Here is a 20,038-nt window from a genome sequence, read left to right as displayed (position 1 = left end):
GAAAACATGATTGTTTTTATTATTGTTTTTTGCATTTGTGTCAGTTAGTTGGATAGATGCTTTCAGCAGCAGGGACCATCAGACAAGCAGTAGCTGACACCTAAAGTCTTTTTATTACTTCAGTCTAGAAATAGGAAATCTTTAGGACTGAATTGACAGCTCAAAGGTACCTTCAAGCAATGGAGCTCCTTTCATCTTTCCACCTTCCTTGCCTTCCTCACCTGTTAGCCTTCAGCTTCAGACTGGGGGTGATCCGATCACAAGAGGGCTGCCACAGCTCCAGGCATCATATCCTCCCATGACAGGCATCCAAAGCAAAAAGAGAGAGAGAGAGAGGTGAGTGCAGAGGGACCCTTATGTCTTTTTCCTTTAAATCGGGAATGAAGATGTTTCTCACTATAGAAATCCCTTTATATTGCATAGACCAGGATCGAGTCACACAGATGACAAAAGGGAATGGTCAGCACTTTCACCTGCTCTGGCAGGAAGAGGGCAAGCCAGAAGGAGGCTGGGAATGGCCCTTAGGTGCCAGTTACCTGTTCATGAAAATAAAACAGGCTGTGCACTAAGGAGAGCTGTGTGATCAGTGCCCAGCTGCCACCCGTAGTGGCCAGACACATTTCAGAATGTCCCTTTGATTTCCAGTGGTATTGTGGGGAATTTTATTTTACTCTGTCTCATATTTTTCCTGGCTTTCCAACCAAAACTATAATTACTTTTTTTTTTTTTTAATGTTATGACTCGTTTCTATGATCCAGCTCTCATCCTGGACTGACTTGGATGCCTGGGGGGGCGGGTGGTATTTAGACTATCCACATAGACCTCGGGGTATTTCTCAAAACTCCTCCATGTAGTTTTGTCATCTAGTTTTATTTTGTTTTGGGTTTTGTTGTTGTCGTTTGGTACCAGGGATTGAACCAAGAGGTGCTTAACCACTGAGCCACTTCCCAGCCCTCTTTTTTTGTATTTTATGTAGAGACAGGGTCTCACCAAGTTGCTTAGGGCCTTTCTAAGTTACTGGGGCTAGCTTTCAACTTATGATCCTCCTGCCTCAGCCTCCAGAGCTGCTGTGATTACAGGTGTGTCATACGGTTTTAACCAGAGTGGCACACACCACGTACAGCTCCCTTTTGCTCAAAAGACAGGAGGGGAGTTGCCACACCTAAGTCTCCTGCCTTGGATGTCATTGCCACCTTGCAAAACCCGTGCTCCTGCCCACCTTCCTTTCCCCAGCTTCCATCTTGTCTAATTATTCCATCTTCTCCATCTTTCCTAATTATTTCCCATGAGAATAACTTAGATTATAGAGACTTGATCAGAAACGTGCATGATTATGGAAAAAACACCCAAAAAACAAATCTACATAGAGTAGATAGCTGTCACAGTTTTTAAGAGATGCTGTGGCTGAGGCAGTGGCCCTCAGGTTTATTCAGAGGGTGGGGTAGAGGACCCAGAATCCACTGTGTTCTCCACTGAATTACATGCTCTTTATGGGATGCCGCAAATGACATATCCAGTGCTTTCATTTAACCTAGGAACAGGTATACCTGTAGAGAACAGGACTGTGATACACGTATGTAGTGAAGTCAAGGTCAGGTGCTTACAGGGAGAGAAAAAGAAAAAAATAATAACACAAACAGTTGAAAGAGACCTGGTCAATGCCAGACACAGTGGCATATGCCTGTAATCCTGGCAGCTCAGGAGGCTGAGGCAGGAGGATCACAAGTTCATAGCCAGCGTCAACAACTTAGCAAGGCTCTAAGCAACTCAGTGAGACCCTGTCTCTAAATAAAATACCAAAAATGGCTGGGGATATGGCTCAATGGTTAAGTGCCCGGGTTTAATCCCTGGTACAAAAAAAAAAAAAAAAAAGACGCTGTGGCAAGGTCAGGAATCATGTGTTGGTGCTGCATCTCCACCACACAGATGAAGAACAGATCTTGTACTGTGTGCATGGATCACACAGCCTATTGCTAGAACAGCAGCCCGGATCTGAATGTGCCGTTCTTCAGTCACCCGTGGGCCACTGGAGCCTGGCTAGTCTCCTTAGAAGAGGGTGCTCGGGTTACTGTTAAATTCCAAATTATTGCCAGGAGGTGGCGCAAGCCTGTAATCCCAGCTGCTCAGGAGGTTAAGGCAAGAGGATCTCGAGTTCAAAGCCAGCCTCAGCAACTCAGCAAGAACCTGTCTCCAAACAAAATATTTAAAAGGGCTGGGGATGTGCCTCAGGGTTGAGCACTCCCTGGTTTCAATCCCCAGTACAAAAAAAAAATCACTGTTCATCAGGGTTCAGTGGAAACTAAATGAAAGCTAGCCACCATTATCATCATATCAATACCATATCAATCATCATATGATTTTAAAATCATTATGTTCAAAATGTTGATGAGAGACAGCCAAACCCTGATCAGCACAGGAAGAGAAACAGATCTTCGACTGGGTTGGTTTCTAGGACCTTAGGACACGGGGGGGGGGGGGGGGGGGGGGGGGGGGGCGGGGGGGGGGGCGGGGGGCAGGTTTTGCTCATCGCTGCCCCTGCTGGCGGGGGCGCCTCACAGCTCTTCCACTGTAGCCGCAGCTCAGCTAAGCATCCCCGCCTCTGAGCGAGTCAGCGTGGGCCAGAAGGGGGCGCCACCGAGCATGAGGGTGCACAGCAGGAGGGCCCAGCAGGAGCCATCCAGAGTGTACCCAGGAACAGGACTGGGCCAGCCCTCCCATTCCCCCAGGCTGCCCTGACCCAGGCCTGGGCAGGCCAGCCAAATGTGCCCGATCTCCCCACCTGGGACAGGTCTCTTGAGACCTTCAGGCTTCACTTGAGAGATGCTAGCCCTGTCCCACTTCCCACAGCCTCCTCGCCTGCTGCACCCGGGGATCTCCAAGAGTCGGGTGGCACAGGCTGGGCCACCACAGACTCCCTTCAGACCTTACGTGTCTCATCTGTAGAAGAAAGGGATGAACGTGGGAGCTGGCCATCCTTTCCCCCAGCTCCCCAAACTCATGGAACGATCTAGCACCTACAAAGCTCTTCACAATCATTAAAAATATCACAGGGTAGGCAACCAGCCAACCGCTGACCCCTAACATTGCCCTGAATTGCCACCGTTCTTCATCAAGGCTACTTGCTCCAAGAAGCCTCTAGATCTATCCCATTCTTCTCTGTGTACCTCCCTGTGAACATCCTGTGTCCGGCTGAGAAGTGTGGCCTCAGCTAGCAGCTAGATGTGAGCAGCAGGTCAGGAGTTTAAGTCTTAGTTCAGAGCAAATGAGTTCATCAGCGGTCCTGCCTCAAACAGCAAGGTAGCGATTTCAGGACCCTTGTCTGATCTCAGCCCTGTAAACGAGTCCACCTACAACAGGAGGGAGGTAGATAAATTTAGGTGATAAGAACCAAAAGGCAAGAATATATCTATTCAAAAGGGCCTGTTGCTAAGACCTTTAAAGCAAGTCTCTACACAAACAATTCAGACCGGAAATGCCCAGACCTAGCCCAGGATGATTAAGACTGGAGCCCATTGCCCGTGAATTCTGCAAAATCAATTAACTGGTTAAGACCTGTGGGCCAGGACAGGATGACCAAGAGCTGCCCTCAGGTTGTTAGCTAATGTATCTGTCAATCCAGAGCCTAGAGGTGATACTTGGGCAGGACCTTCTAATGTCTCCCTCCTTCCTCAATAAAAGCTGGGACACAGAGAAGTTGTCACTCTTCTCTCTGAGAGGACCCACTCTCTCTCCCTTCGGGGTACCCCCCACTTCTTTCCCTTCTAATAAACTTTGCTATATTTTTACTGAGTCTCCTGTCTTGCCTGAAAGCCTCTCATATGAAGACACCAGAGTCCAGAACACAATACAATCTCCAGTAAGATCTGACCTCAGGTATCATCTCCGTTATCAGCCTCCAGAGCCAAGTCACCTTGGAACGAATCCTATGTGGCCATGGACACCTGCCTTCTCAGTGACTTGGTTTCCTCATGAGTATTTTAGGTGAAATACCGTTGTCCCTTGCCATCTGTGGGGGAGGTTCCAGGACCCCCTGGGATACTAAAATCTGAGATGCTCAAAGCTTCTTATGTGAAATGGGATGGCATTTGCATGTAACCTGTGCACATTTGTCTGTATGCTCATCCCAGCCCCTTCCTGTTACTTCAATGATCTCTAGATTCCTTCTAATACTGATGTAATGTAAATGCTAGGTAAATAGTTGTTATAGTGTATGGCTTTAGAAATGACGACAAAGAAAGTCTACGTGTATTTGGTGCAGATTCAATTTTTGGAAAAAATATCCCAGTACCTAGAAATGATTTTGTGTTAGTGCATCTTACTATCTTTAGCGTGTTGTCTTGTACTTGACCAGTTGTTCTACAGCTGTTTCTGAACATCTCACAATGACCGTCCTTCACCTAGGCCCCTTCCCAGTGCCAAAATAATGCTCCGCCCCCAGCAGAGTCTTCAGTAAACGCTCCCTGATCACCATACCAACTATTTCACATTAAAGGGAAGTTCTCCATCAGAATTTTTAACAAAGATCGTCCGCCCTCATCTGTAGATTCTGGGTGATCCTTGGAGACACAGGTTGTCACCTTCTGGCTTGCCTGTGTCTCTGAAGCCATGGGTCACATTCTCTTTAGCCATAGCTGCCCTGGGACCTTGGGACTTGCCTGTTCCCCGCTTCATGTTACAGGTTAAAATTAGCCACCTGACTCTGAGGGGGCACCAGAGGAGGCAGGAGCATGGTGGGAGTGGGGTGAAAGCTGACCTGCCCTAATACACGCTGTGGTGGGAAAGCAGGAGCCCCCCTAATACATCAGCATCCTCTAAGGGGGCACCGGGCTAGAGATTCCCACCATCGCAAAGACACTGAATTTATGCCATGGCATATGTTGGGGAGGATCTGGTGCTGTGACCTTTTGGCGGCATTGACAGTTGGAATCTTCCAGATTGTTCCTGCGTGCTTATAACCCGTCTTTGGAGTAATACGGTGTGGGTGGATGCAGTTTATAGAAGTACATGGACCAACCGGCCTACGCCTCGAAGGAACACTGGCTTTACACTCCTGTGGTGTGGGTCTTAGAGAACAGCATATTATGTCAATCTGCTCGGGGGGGAAAGAGGGGAGAAAGGACATCACTGATTTAAGGATGTCACTGATTTAAGGACATGAAGGAACAGCAGAGTATAGGGCCAGCCCAGAACAGAAGTCAGCAGGAATTGTGTCCTGTGGGCACCCTCCTGCCCGACTCTGGACCTTCTCTTCATTCCATGGTGTCCCTTCTTTGGTCAGATGCCCACTGTCTGTGAATTCCCTGACCCACTAAAAAGAGAAATCCTTCTACTCTCAGGAAGGGAGCAAACCTTACGGCTTGCTGCAGCTTCATCCTGAAGGTTGGTTTGACAACAAAGATTGGTTCAAGTTCTAGCACCTCTCCTTCCCAGGGGTCCACGCTAGTGCAAATGACCTCTCTTCTTCAATATGAAACAGAGATGGTGATGATCGTGATAGCTGGAGATCTGGTTTCGGTTGCAAGTGACTGAACAGCTGACTCCAATGCATTTGACCAGAAAGGGACATTTTTTTGACCCACATGGTTAACAATTCAAAGATGGGGCAGGTCGACTGAACCCTGGTGTCAGGGATCCAGGTTCTTTGTGCAGCTCTGTTTTCCAGCCTCAGGGGTGGGTGGTTACCTCTGTATGCTCCCTTTGCAGTTAGTCAGAATGACTTCCCAAGACGGAAGGCCACTCTTAAGCACAAGCTAAGCACGAACACAGAGAAGGTGACTTGCCAACTGGCTTGGGCTTCGGCTCCTAAGCCAACCTCTAACAAGGAGGGACAGGATTACCATGACTGGTCTAGAGAACAGTGGTTCTCAGGCTTGAGCATGATTCTGAATCACCTGAAAGACTTATTAATCACAGATGACTAGGTCTCAGTCCTTTTTTTTTTTTTGCGGTGCTGGGGATCGAACCCAGGGCTTGCAAGGCAAGCATTCTACCCACTGAGCTATATCCCCAGCCCCCAATGGGTCTCAGTCCTAGAATCTCTGATTCAGCAGGTCCAAGAAAAGCCTAGAGAATTTGCCTTTCTAAAAAGTCCTTCAGTGACCCTGGGGCTGTTGGACAACACTTTGTGAGGAGCTACTAGCATAACTAATTAGGGTGACTGCCAGACAGGGATCAATTCCCCAAATGCACAGCGAGAAAGAGGCGAAATGGATATTGGAAAGTTGAGGATGAGATTCAAAATCTTTCAGAGTAAACCAGGGGATTGTTTCAGTAAGCTCTTGCTCTGTAACAATACACCCTAAAACTAAATGTTTTTAAATAGCAAGTTGAGATTATTTATGATGATTCTGTGGATTGGTTGGGAAATTTTCACTTGGGTTTTCCCATGCAGTTAGAGTCAAATGTCAGCTGGGAGAGGAAACACCCAAAGATTTTGTTGAACAGGACATCAAATGGCACCTTTACTCACATTCACGTGGTATGGGATGGACAGAGTAGCGGAGGGTGGACCAGGTGTCTCTTTCCCCACTACTCCGAATGGCTGTGTGGGCTTCCTGGCAATATGGCGGCCTCAGGAGAGTTGCTTTTTTTTTTTTTTTTTTTTTTAAATATGGCAGTTGGCTTTTTCTAGAAGGAATATCCCAAGAGACCAAGGCAGAAGTAGTAAGGCATCTCCTGATCTAGGCTTAGAAAAGCCCCACAGCATCACCTCTGCCCCATTTTTTTTTTTTTTTTTTTTTTTTTTTTTTGGTTGTAGGTAAGTCACAGGGCCAGCTCAGTTTCAAGGAGAAGAATACACAGAAGGCATGAATATCCAGAGGCAAGGGTCACTGGGGAGCAGCTGCCAAGGGATTCAGGGAGATCATTCATGTGAAGTTCTGTGTAGGAGTGAAAGTAAAGCTTTTACCAGAGTAAGAGCTCAGGAAATGAGCGTTATTATCATTGCTATTCTTTTCAGGTGAACTTGCTTATTACACTTTAATCTATTATTGTGGGATTTAAGGCTTTCTCAGCTCGTGAAGGGTTTTCAGGCACTAGCCAGCAGGCAAGGAGGCATTTTCTTGGAAAGGAATCTTTCCAATGTTTCCAAAACTATTCATACAAGTAGCTATTTCTTCGAGCAGGAGCAAGACCTATTTATTATTTATTTGATTATTTACTTATTCATTTATTTACTTATTTATTCATTCATTCATTCATTCATTCATTCATTCATTTATTTTTGGTACCAGCGATTGAGCTCAGGGACACTTAACCACTGACAGCCCTTTCTAATTTTTATTTTGAGTCAGGGTATTGCTAAGTTACCTGTGGTCTTGCTGAATTGCTGAGGCTGACTGGGAACTTGTGATCCTCCCTCCCGCCTCAGCCTCCTGAGCTGCTAGGATTATAGGCATAAGCCACTGCACCCAGCCAAGACCTATACTTTAAAGTATACTCTGCTGTACCTTGAAAACGAGCCTTTTCTATCGGTTTCCATGCAGCTCCTACATTAAAAGTCACCTTTTGATGAGAGACAGGCTGATTTTACTAATAATTTTGACTGTGCTTTTTATTCTATAGCAATACGTCAGTAAAAGTACCCAAGTGTCCTCATTCACGCTTTGCTGTGGAAAATCTCTATAACAACTTACCAAGTTGTTCTGGATCACACTCATTCTGCCACCTCTGTTCTAAGGACAGATACACCTCCCAGATTTCAACAGTACTATGTATGCATCACTTCATTTCAGAAGGGCCTTACCAATCAAATGCGCTTTCTTGATTTATTTCTGTCTCTCTTACACACACACACACACACACACACACACATACACACACACGGCTCTATGTTTACTGGTGGACTTTCTTAGATTTTTCTTCAGAATGTCAGGGTGAGTTGCTTTTTTATTCACCCTCGTGACAGAAAAACTTGAGGGGCTTTCCACTGGTGTGGGGGAGGAGCAGGTGTGAGCTGTGAGAAAGCCCTGCTGCTTCCTGGGGACAGAACCAGCAGAGCCTGAGGAGCCCAGGATGCGTGTGCTGAGGCTGCCGTGCGCTCTGCCAAGCTCTGATGTGTTTAGACTTGAGCTCCAAGGGAGGCTGCAGGAAGACGCGCTCTGGGATCTGCAGTCGAGTAGGCTGGGCTGTTCTCACTGAGCTATTTCTGTAGAAAAAGCTGTCTGGAACCATCTGAGAAGCCACTAACCACCGCGGTTCACTGTAATAGGCCCTCTATTCACTCTTGCATCATTTCCCCTCCATTTTATGCTTAAGAGGACGGCTGTGTGTGTACAAGTATCTGTCCGCGTGTGTTCCAGAGTTGTGTTGCCATGGAGAGTTATTTGGAAGAGGCGTCTTATGAGCCACTTGAACTGAACATATAAAAATGCATTTCAAAAATCCAAGCTCTTCTTAGATATGCATAGGCACAGGAAGGAGTCACAAAAAAAAATGGGTACCAGTAGTTTCCTCGGGGGAAGGGAACTGGGGAAGGGGACAGTGACTTGAGGGAGACAGACTCTTCATTGTGTCCTGTTTAATTTAATTTTTTTTTAACCATAAGCATGCAACATTTTTCTTAAAAAAAAAAAAAAGTAGTTCATTTTTACAAAATGAAAAGGGAAGTTTAAATGCCAAGACTTCTCTTGGGAAATATTCCTGGACTCAAATGTCCCTCTTGACCCCCGCACTCAACTTCCCGGGAGGAAACTGGGAATCTCGGAACGCTCACAGGCTGCATGTGAAGAAGGGATCCACCTGGCTTCTTGGATGCAGGCTCCATGTCCTCAAGGACATGATTTTCACCGCCATCAACAAGCAAGGACAAAGTGTGTCGAGAAGAGATACCACGTCTGTCAGATTCAATTCCGTTCCTGACGCAGGACGGATTAAAACGTGATCGATAATGACTGCAAACGCATTCCTTCTGACAGCCTTAAAGACAGAAGGCAGCTGGTGATGCACGGAGCCACGCGTGCCAACCGCAGGCAGCTAGGCACACCCACCTCATCCTCCACCTGGGGTTACAGCCAGTCCAGCACAACACGCCTCACCAGGTTGGACAGGGAAGCTTCTGACCCAGTCACGTGGAAGAATAGTAGACGTTTTCACAATGTGTCTCTACATGTTGTGCTTCTCCAGAAGATAACAGCTCAGACTGTGGTGACCTTATTTTGTGACTTTATATTCTCTTTGCTGAGCTGATGACCCACTTGCAAACCGAGGTGCAAATTGCAAGTGAACATCCCCAGGAGCAGATCCTTTTCCATCTTTACTCTGCCGGGAATTTGTTGAAATAAAGCGTGTCAACACGGCCCCTCTCATTGACTGGATTGAACTGGACAGAGTTCTAGTCATTGGAAATCATTAAGCAGTTCAAGAGGGAAGAAAACGGAATAGAAAAGAAAAACATTGCCCATCACAAAAATAACTGGAGAATTGTGCAATCTGCCAACCTTGGTTATTTGTGTTGAACTCACTTTCAGCACGCTGCTAAATATACCACCCCTACCTCCCCAAAGCCATCACTCCCTTCCTTGGGAATAGCAAAGGAATGAGAACTAGAAAAGCTTTTGTGTATTTGGCAAGGTTGAATGTAACTGTTTCCACTAAATCCTGCAAAGGTGAGGATGAGAGAGGGAAATCCTCCGATTCGTTATGCTTCTGTTACCTGTTCATGAAAAGCTACCTTCTGGAGGTGAAGCCATGTCTTATGAGCTGATGCTTGGACTTAGTATATTTGCCTGACAATATTATTTTACTGAACAGCTTACTGCATTGTTCAAACGCATTGGAATTACCATGGAACATCACGCCATGCTGAATGATTTCCCAAAGCAAATAGTTTTGTTCTTGCTGTTTTGGCTTGCTTTGGTTTGGTTTTTGCAGACAGAGCTACCTCGTCTCAGAGTTTCCCCTTGAGAAAGTGTGCTTCCTCATTTGACACAATGGGCTGGTGTTTCAGAGAACTTCAGTATGGGAGACTGTTACTGCAGGTCAGCTACGTGTCATGCTTCCCTTACATCCTCCTGTCTTGTTGCACAACTGCTCTCTGCAGCTGACATCCTCGACTTGGCTCCATGGGAAGAAGTTATTACACAAGGAAGCGAATGGTGGGCCGAGACGCCCTGCTGGTGAGTGACAGGGCTGGGATTCACACCCAGACTGTTCTGCCTCAAATGCCAACTTCCTCCCCTGTAGCCATGCCCTCTCTGATGGGAAAGATCAAGGTGTGGCTCACAGCTCCAACGTGGCTTTCAGGGAGGCTGGCCAGACTTGGGAGGGCCATCTGTGAGGGAGGAGTCTTGGATTGGGTAGTGTTCTAGGAATCCACGAAACAAGGGCATTGGAAGCCTGGGAGGTGGGGTTCCTGTTAGCCTGACAGCAGTTACGCAGGACTGGGCTCTAGGGGCCAGACCGCAATCTCCAGAAAGACCAAGGGGAGCCCCCAGAGCAGACTCTTAGTCATGGAGAATACAATGGAAGCCATGAACGTGTTGGCTCAAAATCAGAGGAACCAGGGGAAGAATCGGTGGGTAAAGATGAGACCTCCAAAGGCTGGCGCTTCATCACAGGGATGTAGCCATGGGCCAGAGACTAGACTTGGGTTCCAGCCGCAGCCTGCCTTGCTACTAAGCAGGCACTCTTCCAGTTGTTACGCAAAGAGCAGCAAACAAAATACGGGTCTCTGTCATCATGAATCTGGAGTATAGTGAGAGAGAAAAGAAAAAAGGAAACACATGCCTGATGAGGAAGAATACTGTAGAAAACTTCAGCTGCCTAATGCAGAGAGGAGTCTGGTGCTGATGATGGTGTTTGCTCTTCTACATACAGTCATCAGGAGAGGCCACGGGTTATGGGATATTCGAGCAGACTTGAAGGAAGAGGGTGCAAGCTTTGGGAATGGGTAGAAGAGCTTACCGCCAGAAGGAACAGCCATCTCCAAAGCACTTGGAGTGTGGGAGGTATGATAGCAAAGAGCTCAGCTGCACAGGTGGGGATCCCAGAAAGGAGCTTCCAAGATGGCAGCCAGCATACTATTAGGAAGTGCTCTTGGGAGGACAAGGAAACCTGGACAGAGAAGATGAGCCAAGTGAATTCCCACGCGTGCCTTGGACAAGGAAACGGAGAGTGCTGAAGTGAGGATGACCCACAGAGCTGCCTTGAGTTGGGGAGGTGGGGCTGGGCCGGGCACCCCCGTGTCACCACCCATGGGCTGTGGCCATGGCAGAGGCAGGATGGGATGCTGAGGGAAGCCCTTCTCCCAGCCCAGTCCAGCCTTGGCCCCCGAGGGCTGTCAGCCAGCAGCACCTCTCAGTTCCTGAAGGTGATCTGGGAAGTGCATGCTGGTGGGATCAGGGCAGATAGGACACAGAGAGAGGGACAGGAGATGGGGTCAGAAAGGGGTGCGGGAGCTGCAGTGTGGAAGCCTTGGAGTCCGTGGTGAAGACTGGGTGGGCTCTGGGTCCACGGGAGCTGGGGAGCCACTGGAGAGAGGAATCCTAGACTCAAACTTGTGTTTTAACCTGATCACTTGGGCAGCGATGAGGGATGGACAGACAGGGGAGAAGTGGGGAGGCCCTGGGAGGCAATCGAGGAAGAGCCGGCGATGGTGTAACCCGAGGGGACTGCTGACGCTAGGAGGAGCCACTGGATTCTGGATTCTCTTTGAAGTTAGAGCAAATAGAATTTGCTGATGCACTGGATGTGGGGCATGAGGAAGGGGAAAAACAGGGCCAACCCCAGTGTCCCTCTGCAGCTGAAGGATGGAGTCACCACTACTGGCATGGGGAAGCCTGCGTGTATCATTCTCTGTTGCTGCTGTAACAAATTACCAGAAACCTACTGGCTTAAAACAACACGAATTTATCCTTCATAGAATAGAGGTCAGAAATCTAAAGCCAAGGTGTTGGCAGGGGTATATTCCTTCTGGAGGTTTCAAAGGAGAATCCATTGCCTTATCTTTTCTAGTTTCTAGAAGCCAACTATGTTCCTTGGCTCCTGGTCTCTTCTAGATCTTCAAAGTCCTTCAGTCCAACCTCTAATTCTGTTGTCACAGCTACTTTTTCTCTCTTTGACTCTGATCCTCCTGATCCTATAAGGACTCTCCAGATGATCTTCTCATTCCCAAGATCCTTAACTACATCATATCTGTAAAGTTCCCTTTGCCATGTAAGGCAACCTATTCATGGGTCCTGGGGATTAGGATGTAGACCTCTTTGGGAGTCATGATGTGCAGAGAGCTGGTTCTACAAGGTAGATTGAGAGCTCAGTCGTAGACATATTAAATTTGACATACCTTGTTAAATGTCCAAGTGGAGACTTCAGGTACGGAGTGCAGAAGAGAGGTTGCTATTTAAAAATGAGTTTGGCAGTTTTCGTGATTTATCTAGAGTCCAGTGACAATGATACTGGAGCGTATGATGAGAAGTTTGAGGCCTGAGTCCTAGAATATTCCCGAGGTTGGCAATTGGAGAGATGAGGAGGAGGCACACAGTGACAAGACAGAAGGAAGAAGCAGCACAGGAGAATAATGGTGGTCCAGAGACCCCTGAGAGGTCAAGATGGGGCTAAGCAGAGCCCACTGGCTTTGACTGAGCTTGACAAAAGCAGCTTGGGAAATAATGGTCTGATTAAAATGGAGTTGAGAGATGGGGGTAGGATAGGAAACATGGGTACAGACAACCTTCTGGATAGTTTTGTTGGAAAGAGGAGCAAAGAGATGGGGCAGTAGCTGGAGGCCGTAACTAAGAGGTCATCAAGTCAGGGTCTTCCAGGGCAGCCCTGGCTCCAGAGCTGGCTGGGTCAAATCTGTGGGTGCTACTATGGTTTGGATTAGGGTTCCCAGTTGTTAAAGGCTGTTTCCTAGTCCAGGGCACTACTGGAAAGTGGTGGGACCTCTAAGAAATGGGACCTGATAGAAGGTCCTCTGGTCATTAGGAGCAGGCCCTTGGAGAGATATTGGGACCCCGGGCTCCTCTTCTTCCTTTCTTTCATGTCCTGACCGTGAGGAGCTGTCTTGCTACATGCTGCTGCCGCATCGGGCTGCTTTGCTCAGGCCCCAAAGCAACAGAGCCAACCAATCATAGACTGAAACCTCCCAAACTGTGAGCTTAAGTAAATCTTTTCTCTTTATAAGCTGCTTATCTCAGGCATTTGTCACAGTAACAGAAAGCTAACTAACACGTGGATACAAAGGGCCCACTTGAAGGTTAGAGATTAGGGGTTTATGAGGAGGAGGCTTAGCAAGGCCTGATGTGGTGAGTAGAGGGGAGAAGAGAAAAGGAGATGCACTTCTCTTTGTCCAATGAATGTCTCCCTACAGATTTTTATTTTATTCTATTTTGAAACCACATCTTTCTAAGGTTGCCCAGGCTGGGTTTGAAGCCCCGGGCTCAGGTGACCCTCCCACCTAGCCTCTAGAGCGCCTGGGACTTCAGGCACACACCCCTGCACCTGGCACTAGTGAAGATTTTTAATGTGAAAAATCTCCTCCAAATATAACTGTGTTGTGAGAATTTCCATGTATCAGTTTTTCCAAAAAACAGGGCATAATTACACTTTTAGGTCACTCCATCTAATACAAAGCTAACTATAATTATATAATATTTTCTTCAAAGCATCATAAGCTCTTTTTATTTTTTTTAACTGAGGCCATCAAAACCTAACTGTGAGATAAGAGAATGGCATGTCGTTTTCAAAAGCTAAACCATGAAGCAGGAAAGTTATTTTCCAGATGTCACTGAATAAATGCCCAGCTGAGCCTGGCCATGGAGTAAAGGAGTGGGGACTCAGGGCCACAAGGCCAGGCGCTCTCAGGACCCAAGGGAAATACACATCAGGAGGCATCAGCAACAGTTTCAAGGTTTCAGAGAGGGCTTCGGGAAATTAAAAAGGCCACACGGTGGCACACGCCTGTAATCGCAGTTGCCCAAGAAGCTGAGGCAGGAGGATCATAAGTTCAAAGCCACCTTCAGCAACTAGCTTAGCAAGCTTAGGCCCTAAGCAATTCAGTGAGATCCTGTCTCTAAATAAAATATTTTAAAAAAGGGTTGGGGATGTGGCCCAGTGGTTAAGCACCTTTGGGTTCAATCCCTGGTACAAAAATAATACTAATAATAATAATATAAGCATCTCAATTAAGAAGGTGCTGTTGAAGCCATTACAAATACTTCATGAGCCAGGCCAATAGCGTGGCAAAGCTTAACAGTAATATAAGATTCTGGACCCTTCCAGGTCCGCTGTGATGAAGGTCTCTAATGTGTCAGCCTGTCCTTCTCTGGGTGTCTGATCACCATCCTCAGAGACACCATGCCTGAAAGCCTATATGAACTAGCAAATCTCCCAGACCACCTGGTCTCCATTCCTCTTCCCTGGCTTATTTTTCTCCATGATCTCCTCTGACATTTCTCTACGCTTGCTTGTCTGTGGACTGACCTCCTCTGTCCCATGAGGGCAGAGAACCTGTTTTATTCACTGCTGTATCTCCAGAACGTGGACGAATGCCTGATGAGGACTGGAGGCTTGATCCTGATTGCTGATCGAGAGAGCGAGTGAGCCTGTCAGTCAGTGTCAGGGCACAGGGAGGACAGGTTGCCAGGGTACACGCTTGGCCCTCGCAGCCCACCCCGTGCTCCCATGTCTCCAGATAAGAAGCAGCTCCTGCCTTGACCTGACCGCCTTTCCTTTCTCTTTCTGGAACTCAGATGTGGTCTCCTGGCGCCTCTTTTGTTTTCTGGGTTTGGGGTCCCTGCTGTCCCCACTCTCCTCTCACTTTGTCGCAGCTCTGACTTTCTGGTCCCTCTTGGATTAAGGCATCTCATAGCAAGCATCCTGTCCACACGCTGCAGCCTCCAGCTGCTCTCCTTTGGCTCTGCTGCCACGGGAGCCTCAGTCCCCAGCTTTACAGGTCAGAGCACGTCAGTAGCGCCATATGCAATTCCCAGACAGATGCTCTCCAGCTTGTCATTCATCCTGGGGGAAAGGTTGTCAGAAAACTCCTCACTCTTCACACTAAATGCAGGAGTCCCTGGGCATCTGTGGGGGACTGATTCTGGGACCCCTAGGGATACCCAAACCTAAGGATGCTTAAGTTGCTTCTATGAATGGTGTTGCATTTGCAGAAAGCATTTCTAGATCACTCATAATACCTCACGCAATGTAAATGTTATGGAAATAGCTGTTATACTGCATTGTTCAGGGAATTAGGACACAACAAGTCTGTACCTGCTCAGTACAGGTGCAAAATTTTTTCAATAGTCTCGATTCATGGTTGTTTGAATCTTCAGATGCAGAATCCACAGTTACGGAAACCACCTGGAGTGATCACCAAAGGTTTCCTGCAGATAAATGTCCAAATAATCATTTCTCTTCGAGAAGCGCTTTTGATATGTTAGAGATGGTTCCCCAAACTCCCCCATACTTCCTGGAGACCGTTCTGTGTAGGATTTTAGCTGCCATATTTCAGTGAGGTTCTGATCAAAGCCCCAGCAGAGGATGAGAGACGGGAAGCCTTCAGAAGGTTCCACGCGGTGTAGGAGCTCAGGTATTCACCTGCAAAGGGAATGGAGAGAATCGGCCTCAGGGCGCCACGCTCCGAGGCTGTTTCGACAACACTGTTTCCTTCGCCATGATCAAGACAAGACGCGCCTTCCTAAGAATGCCCGCTCCAGGACCACGCCAGGCGCCAGCTCTCCTGTGCCTGCTGGAGGCCTGCCAGGTTGCCCTCTGCCCCGAGGCAGCCGTGACGGTACCCCTCGGCCAGTCCTGGCCACAGACTTCCCTGGGCTTTGGATTTGACATCTTGGGGCAGCTTCCTGGAATGCCCACGAGCTACAGCCCGCCTACCTACCACCAGGACTGCAATCACAGTGCTTCCTGTCACTCCAGGTGCTGGGCCGGTCCTTTGCTGTAGCATCATTTGTTTACACCTCGACAGCAAAGCCACCTGCAAATACAAAGTGCAGCGAAGGTGTCCTTGCAGTCACTGAGGAATTGAGAAGTCCCACCTGGCCTCTGTGGCTACCTTCCCACTGAAGACCCCAGAAGTCTGTTCCTAACGTCCTCCAGTACAGTGCCACCAAGTCCCAAGTCACTTAGTCAGCACTGGACATTGTTTTAGGTGGCATTGCTCTGAGGATACAATCTCTCTCTCTCTAACCTCCTGCATGCTAAGCACACATTCTACCACTGAGCTACATCCCCAGCCCCTCTCTTCCTTCCTGTATCTCCGGCTTACAACATGGTGCTTGGCACAGAGACACCTGATCAATATTGGTTGGAGGACTGAATTCATGAATGAGTGAAATTTTAAGATGCTCTCTGGCAACAGACAGGGCTGCAACTTTCAAGCGGAGTGACTTCAGGAGATGTGCAGGGCCTCTCCAGGCCTCGGGAGCCGGTGTGCTCCCCTGGAGGTTGCGTCAACCGGACGGGCCAGCACACTGGGCGTCTGCACCTGATGCAAGCTCAGTACAATGGCAGTCTTCTTTCACAGTCTCACTTTCCACCGTCTTCCTTGACCACAAATTCAGGATCCAAACCGAAGGAACTACTATCTTTTGTATGTCTGGCACACCGTAGTCTGGTATGATGTAATTATTCATTTTTAGTTTCTGTAGGCACATGTTTCTTGATGAAAAATGGAATTTAGCTGTTGGGTAGAACTTGATGTAGGTGGCGCCATTTTGAAACATGTTCTCCACCTTAGAATTAACCCTAACCCTAACCCTAACCCTAACCCTAACCCTAACCCTAACCCTAACTCCTTCATCATAAGGAAGGAAAGCGTTATCTGGGACTGACATCCTGAAACACCTAGTTCTTTATGAAGATGACACCACAAGGCACTTCCCTGACAACCCCTTAGCAACGGCCTAATCCCCCTCCCTCATTCCCAGTACCTACCCCAGGCTGAAAGTGGAAGACAGGTCTGGGTCTGCATGGGGCCTCCCTCCTCAGGTTTGTCCTGAATAAACCTGAGTTACTGCTGAGCTGCTTCTCCTTTACATTTATCAGTAATAAAGTACTTTCTTTTTTATAATTTATTCGTTTGTTCGTTTGTTTGGGTACCAGGGATGGAACCACTGAGCTCCATCTGCAGCTCTTTTCAATTTTCAACTTTGAGACAGGGTCTCCCTAAATTTGCTGAGGACCTTGCTAAATTGTTGAGGCTGGCCTCTAAAATTTATGATCCTCCTACCTCAGCCTCTGAAGTTGCTGGGATTGCAGACATATACCACGACACTCAGCTATAATTTCAATTTTTGTGTGCATTGTGCATGGAACCCAAGGCCTTGTGCTCACTGAGCATGCACTCTACCACTGAGCTACATCTCCAACCTTATAAAGTACTTTGTTATTGAAAACTTGATAATTGCTTGCCTGTAAACTAGTGCTGTCCAATTGAGAAAGATCTGATAAACAAATTCACATCAAAATGCTAATGAATGATACTTGTATTTTAAGAAGTAGTGCTAGGGGCTGGGGCTGGGGCTCAGTGGTAGAGGGCTTGCCTAATACATGTGAGGCCCTGGATTCCATCCTTAGCACCACTTCAAAATAAAGGTATTGTGTCCACCTACAACTAATATATATATAAATTGATACAAAATATTTTTTTAAAAAAAGAAGTAGTGCTAGGGCTAGGAAATGGAAATGTGTGTGCTTAGCATGCACGAGGCCCTGGGTTTAATCCCCGGCTGGGAGGAGCGAGGAGTAGTGCTAATGGTGGAACTTCAGGTAGACCAGTATAAACTGTAGGGAAATATTTTCCTAAGGCTTTGCTGTTGATAAATGACCCACGGACAAGTAGCACTGAGATGGGACTGGTTAGAAATGCAGAATCTCAGGCCCTGCTCAGACCTACTATTTAAACTCTGCAATATAACAAAATCCCTATATTACCGAAAGCTCAGTTCTTGTCCCTGCTGCCAATCCAATAACAAGAACATGGTTTTGAGAAAAAGAAAAAAACAAATTTTATTGCTTTGCTAGCAAAGGAGAAGCTTAGGGGAGGCTGCGATTGTGCCCATCAGCAGCAATAGGGGCTTTTAAAGAAGTGACTCAAAGGCTACGTTCCACACATTCTCCAACCGGATTTGTAATTCACTTGTTAATTTGGGAGGCAGTCATTTCTGAGACCTTCCAGTACTGTCCTCAAGTCTGAATGACTTTGTTCCTGTGGTTGGGTGTATGCTCAAGTGCAGACAACTGCCTAGGATGATCTATAGAACCAAGAGATATTGAAACTGTCTATTTTGTCTGCATGGAAAATATGCTGTTGGAAACTAGAGAGGCTGCCAGACGCGGTGGCACATGCCTGCCATCCCAGTGACTCGGAAGGCTGAGGCAGGAGGATCGTAAGTTCAAAGACAGCCTCAGCAATTTACTGAGGCCCTAAGCAACTCAGTGAGACCCTGTCTCAAAATAAAAATAAAAAGGGCCGGGGATGTGGCTCAGTGGTTGAGCACCCCTGAATTCAAGCCCCGGTACCAAAAAGAAAAAAGAATAAAAGAAATTAGGGAGACCATGTGTCTATGGGTGCAGGTGAAATTCCCGTAGGCATGGCACCTGTTTTTCTCTTGCTTGCTTTCTCCTCTGCTCCCACCTGATCTACTCTAGCTTGCCGAGATCGCCAACGCTTCCTCCGCCTGCAGGAAGCCCCTTGCTAAGCTGCCCCACAGAAACACACCTCTGCTGGGCGCCACCAGTGGTGAATATCAGGAGCCTGTTTTTCTATTTTTACATTTGTATGGCTCATTTCTAAGAAAGACGACTTAGGATAAATCTGCTGCTCTTGGCCCCATTTTCATAATAAAGGAAGGAAACTCAGTGGCTGCCATTCTAATGACTCCCATTTCAATTCAAAAGAATTAATCCGGGGGCTGGGGATATAGCTCAGCCGGTAGAGTGCTTGCCTGGCAGGCACAAGGCCCTGGGTTCAATCTCCAGCACCGCAAAAAAAAAAAAAAAAAAAAAAAAAACACAAGAATTAAACCAACTCCTTGAGTTGGCTCCTCCAACCAAGCCTGCACCAACTGGTTGGTCTTTGTTTTTGTTTTCCTTTCTGGGGCCGGAGATCAAACCCAGGTCCTGGTAAATAAACTCAACCACTGACCCACATCCCCGGCCCCTGAACTGGTTAATCGTGTTGGGAAGCAATACATTCCTATAGCTTGTCCATTTTATATACAAGCATAGTGATACTGAGATAGGGATTTAGATAAAGAGAGAGAAATACTGAATCTTAAAGGAAATGCCCACGAGCCATTGTGATACAGAAAGTATGGTAGTAAATCATGAGCACCATGCCCTTGGCCCATACCCTTGGCCCATGTCCTTATAAAATGAGGGAAATACACCAGCCCAGGAAAAGTGGCGGGAAGCTGTGCAGCTCCACCTGGCTCCACCCCCTGTCCCGCCCCTATACAGACCTTCTATAAATATCAGGCCCACAGCCCAAAGTAGGGCTGCTTCTCACTCTCCAGACAGCCCTCGTTCTTCTTGAATGTGGATCTACTTTCCTAAATAAACCTCTGTCTACGCCTTTGTCTGGCTCGTGCCAAAATTCTTTTGCCAAAATTCTTTTCCATCATGTATGCCAAGAACCCCGCTGAGCCTGACTTGAGTCCCCCAACGTCCTCTGGGAACTCCTCAGACCCTCTCCAGAGACATCTCTTCTCCTGGGACATCTCAAACTGTCAGTCTTCCTCACCTCTACATCCATGAGAAGACAGAAGAAGTCAAATTACTAGGATTAGATACCATTCTACAACAGCAAAAACAAACTATTTTTGTTTAAAGTAAACCAGGGTAGTAAATTATGCCTGAGAAAAATAAACACAAATCTTCTCTGGAAAATACACTTTAAATCCAGGCCTCAACAAATTACCAGAGAATGATTTCCAAAGAATATGAGCTCACAATAAAAATATCTCAGAAAACACCAGCTATTGTGCGTAAAGTTTGAAAACCCTGAATAATATTCTTTTAACAAAAACATTGATCTATAGATTCAATGTGATCCTTATTGAAACCTCAGCATACCTTTTTGAAG

The sequence above is a fragment of the Sciurus carolinensis genome, chromosome 7, assembly GCF_902686445.1.
Source record: "Sciurus carolinensis chromosome 7, mSciCar1.2, whole genome shotgun sequence".
NCBI lineage: Eukaryota > Metazoa > Chordata > Mammalia > Rodentia > Sciuridae > Sciurus > Sciurus carolinensis.
The sequence above is the reverse complement of the archived record's forward strand: the minus strand, read 5'-3'. Positions refer to the sequence as shown.